This window comes from Etheostoma spectabile, chromosome 2 (assembly GCF_008692095.1).
Source record: "Etheostoma spectabile isolate EspeVRDwgs_2016 chromosome 2, UIUC_Espe_1.0, whole genome shotgun sequence".
NCBI lineage: Eukaryota > Metazoa > Chordata > Actinopteri > Perciformes > Percidae > Etheostoma > Etheostoma spectabile.
In genome coordinates this window covers 4,243,601-4,248,416 of record NC_045734.1, presented here as the reverse complement: position 1 = coordinate 4,248,416, position 4,816 = coordinate 4,243,601, and positions in this window count along the sequence as shown.

Genomic DNA, 4,816 nt, shown 5'->3' with positions numbered 1-4,816 from the left:
GGGGGGGGGGGGGGGGGACAGATCTGACAGTGGTGGGCGGGAGCGGACACTAAGGTGGTGCTCTACCTCAGCCACTCAGTGGTCAGCCAGCGGTGGCGGTTATCAACCCGAGCAGCCTGTCGGCTTGGCTTAATTTGACAGGAAGTGAATGTTGTTTCCTCAGGATGTTCGTGCCGCCCGGCTCTGTGCTGCTGTGGAATGTTCTCTCCTTCGTGTGTGTGTGTGTGTGTGTGTCTGTATAAAGGTAGTCAAAATACTGTTGTATTGATTGGGGTGCAGTAGTCAGGCCCTTGAACTCTGACCTCGGCTGGCAGCGTCGAGACATGAACAAAGCCCATTTCCTGAAGGGAAGATAACACTGAGAAGTGCTTTTCACAGACAAAAATCTCAGACTGGCTCTTACTGGACACAGGTAGGTGGAGCCATCGTCTATGACATAGACAATGTTGTGATGGGAAGTACATGTACACATATGTGTACATGTACTTTCCATCATAAGCCCCTGGTTAACCATCAGAAAAGTCAATTTGGAGTTGAAAAAGGAGGTTGCGCTTCAATAATGGAGATTCTCGGTGGAGTGCCAAACCTAAAATCTAGAAATGTTCCAAAAAGAGAAGAAAAGGTGGCACGTCTCAAGTTTCCAAGTTAAGGAGGACAAAATACTGTCCTTTCATCGGTTTAATTAGGTTCACTTCACAATAAATCAACAGTGACGCATTTCGGCACCAATGTGTTTAAAATGAATAAATATGATATTATCAAATACAGAATCATATAAAAGTTAAATAGTAAGAAAATAGCTCAACTGTCCTTTTTCAAAAGTCTGTTTTCATCTTCATAATCAGATGGGCCGATCTGGAATCTTGCTCCTTATGAGGTCATATGGGGCAAGGTTATCTCCCCTTTCTCTGCTTTGCCCACCCCAAGAAGCAACACAGCTCATCACCCTGATTACACCATCCCCACTGTCAAACATGGTGGTGGCAGCATCATGGTTTGGGCCTGCTTTTCTTCAGCAGGGACAGGGAAGATGGTTAACATTGAGGGGAAGATGGATGCAGCCAAATACAGGACCATTCTGGATGAAAACCTGTTGGAGTCTGCAAAAGACCTGAAACTGGGACGGAGATTTATCTTCCAACAAGACAATGATCCCAAACATACAGCAACATCTACAAAGGAATGGTTCACAAATAAACGTCTCCAGGAGTTAGACTGGCCGAGTCAAAGTCCAGACCTGAATCCAATCGGGAATCTGTGGAAAGAACTGAAAACTGCTGTTCACAAACGCTCTCCGTCCAACCTCACTGAGCTCGAGCTGTTTTCCAAGGAGGAATGGGCAAAAATGTCATGTGCAATTTTCGATGTGCAAAACTGATAGAGACATACCCCAAGAGACTTACAGCTGTAATCGCAACAAAAGGTGGTGCTAGAAAGTATTAACTTAAGGGGGATGAATAATTTTGCACGCCCAGTTTTGCAGTTTTTTTATTTGTTAAAAGTTTGAAATATCCAATAAATTTTGTTCCACTTCATGATCATGTCCCACTCATACTATATCTTTATGTTTGAAGCTTGAAATGTGGCAAAAGGTCAAAGTTCAAGGAGGCCAAATACTTTCACAAGTAAAATTGAAGACAAGGTGGGACACTTTATTGGAAATTTCCGGCAGGTGGATTTCTGAAAAAGAAAAGATTTTAATAGCAGCTATGCATTTGCAAATTGAACAGCATGTTACATGACTCCGATCCCATTATTAGTGTCGCAGTAGGGTGCAGTTATGGTACATACATCATGTTTCATTTCAGACTCCTTTCCTCCTAATCCATATCCAGGGTAGAAATTCTTAAACCCTTCAGGGCTATGGCTCTATACTTGCTTTATGTGCCATTTCACTTATTTTACATGACAAAGTCAATTTAATATTCATGAGTATTACTCTGTTGTATAATGTCTTCTGTGGCTATGGATGAGATTTGTTACTAGGGTTAGTGTGAAAGGACATCCCTAGTTTAAGGATGAAAGTCAGGATATTTTGGCCTCTATGCAATACCAACCCTTTAAAATGTTGTCTCGTCTTAATCAAAAGCTAACCCTAGCCCTATCAATTGAAAGATTAAAATCAACACAAATTTATAAGACACAGTTAAATGCCTTGACATTATTTGATATTTAAATTAAATAAAAAGACATTAAATGAGGTGTACTTGATTGTTCCCAACAGATACTTTAAGACCGGATCAAATCTAGTGTTGAAGAAACAGAAGAATTTAAATTAGAGCATTGATACAGCTAGACAATATGATCACCAGAACTCGTCAACATTACAATTTTTCATAATGTGGACAAAAGACTACAGCATACTTTTGTTTCAAATGCCAGAAACAGACAGAATCCGGTGTAGTATTTGGTTTATTTCATTGATTTCATCTCCTGTCTTATAAACCAGTCAGCAAAGCAGTCTGAAGTCACAGAGAGAAACCTGATTGTTTGCATTTTTCCTTTACTACTTTGTTGAAGTCTCTTGTTTTTTCCAGATCTAAAATCTTAAAAGTGGAAGCAGAATTATTAGAAATTAATGTGATTTGGAGCCAAAACACACGTTATTTGGGTTGAGTGGGTGAAGCGGGGCTCCGTGACGGGGGACCCATGGTAAGACTGCAACTGCAGCCGGTTATGCAGACTGTGTGGTGTGTGTTCCCAGTTCACTTCCAGTCCACGAGCCCAGTCCTTGTGCGGGACAAAGCAAAGCTCGGGACAACTGATGCAGAGGGGAGAGGTGGGTGTGGCAGGAAAGAAAGAGAGGAGGGGAGGGGGCGGCTGTTGGGGTACGTTGGCGATGGAAAGGGGGCATGGTAAGAAGACTTAAGTGCAGTGAGAGTGAGAGTGAGAGTGTGTGTGTGTGTGTGTGTGTGTGTGTGTGTGTGTGTGTGTGAGAGAGCGACAGGGTAAGGCTGTCCCCACTTTTCCCCCCTCCACCTCAGAGGCTAAGGCAAACATACGGAAGAGGATTAGGGTCACATGTGACAACCGTATTTGAGTTCTGAGTTCAAAGTCAGAATTCCGACGGTTTTTCTTTTAAAGTCCTTTTTTTTTTTAAATTCAGAACTAAAACAAATGTTTTTACACGTGACCCTAATCTTCTTTCCTGCAAACAAAATGCCAGCAGAATAAAAACATGAAATTAAAAAAAAACAGAAAGAGAAAAAAAAAAAAAAGATTTTAAAAACATAAGCAAAGGCAGCAGCCCCAGAGAAGAGGCACCTCGATGGTGAGACAGCACAAAAACACAACTCATAGCCCCTGTTCTAATAAAAGAGGAATCTTTACCACAATGACATGTACGTCAACAATGTCCATGATCTCTGGCGTGGCCATGCACCCGCACCTGGGGGGGGGGCTCATGATATACCTGAGCAAGATTTCGGACGCAGTCTAAGAGTTGACACTGTGAGCATGTACAGGTACAGAGTTACAGAAGAGTGGGTTACACTTGACTAGTTTTCTACATAGCAGTGACATGACACTGTCATTAATGTGTCATAATACATAAAGAAGTCATAACAATTATGACATAATGCTTTTTTTAGTAAGTGTCTTTCGGGTTTTTTCATGACAAGTTAGGGTTATTATTAGGGTTAAGGTTCATGCGTCACGACAGTGTGATTTGAGTGTCATGGGTTCATGACAGTGTCATGTCACTCTTATGTAGAAAACTAAAGTAAAGTGTTACCGCTGAGTGTGACAGCTTTGAGGCCACCCATGAACATGCAACTTACTTTGTGCCTCCAACTCAGTGAATACAAAAATGTAACCAAACAAGCCTGGCAGTAAAATCAAAACTAAAAAAAAAAAGCTTACAGAAAATGAAAGATGGTCCAAACAGTGACCCCTGGTGTGAAGAGTCACATCATCTAAAAGTTCTCCAAGCCTACTGTGCTGTGTGCTCAAAGGTTGCCTTGGCTGTTTGGAATATAAGAACGCTGCCCCTCACTGTGGGTTAGATGAACAGCCAGGGCCAACTTTGACTTATGAGGCCAGAAAAAGATACAGACAGGTTTTTGGGACCAGCGTGCGTGTCTGAAGCAGGTCAGCAGAGTATTTGCGGAGCTTTTTCTGTTTCTTGCTATCTTTTGATTCCACATGGGGAGGATTTGGACATATTGATTAGCAGAAAGTTTAGTCAATTACAAGAAAATCCATTTCCTGTCAGTGGTGTGAGCAGATGGTGTAATAACACACCCATCTGGCTCTCTTAAGTACATAAAAAGAAACCCAAACCTAGAAATGGGTGTTTGTATTGCTATACTGTGGCACCTTTGGATGCCTCCGGGGGGGTTCTGGGCGAGTACATCTGTCTGAAGCTATTGATGCTGCTATCACCTTTTGAACGGAAGCGCTACTTTCAGTCAGAAACGTCAGGGGAGGAGCTTGAGGCTGAATCATGTCAAGTTTTTTATTGCTTTGGAGGGCAAGGGGGTAGGTATCGCAGGCTCCCTCGGGGGAGGTGGTGCTAATCTTTCACCAATGCAGCCCTCCTCTGACTGTGCTAGATAGAAGGGGATGTATCATCCTAGGGGTAATGGAGGCTTTCCCTTTTTTACAGGCAATATGTTAAGAAACAAATAAACCAACAATTAAACCAAAAATCTCCCCCCCCCCAACAAAATGGGCTTGTATTGAAAATGTGACTAGGGAAGCAGGAAGGAGAGTTCTAGCATGGGAGCAGGCATCTTTTATGGACATCAGTTAAAGTCCAAGGCTATGAAGGCCCACATCTGTGCTATAATCTCCCCCCCCCCCCCCCCCCCCCCCC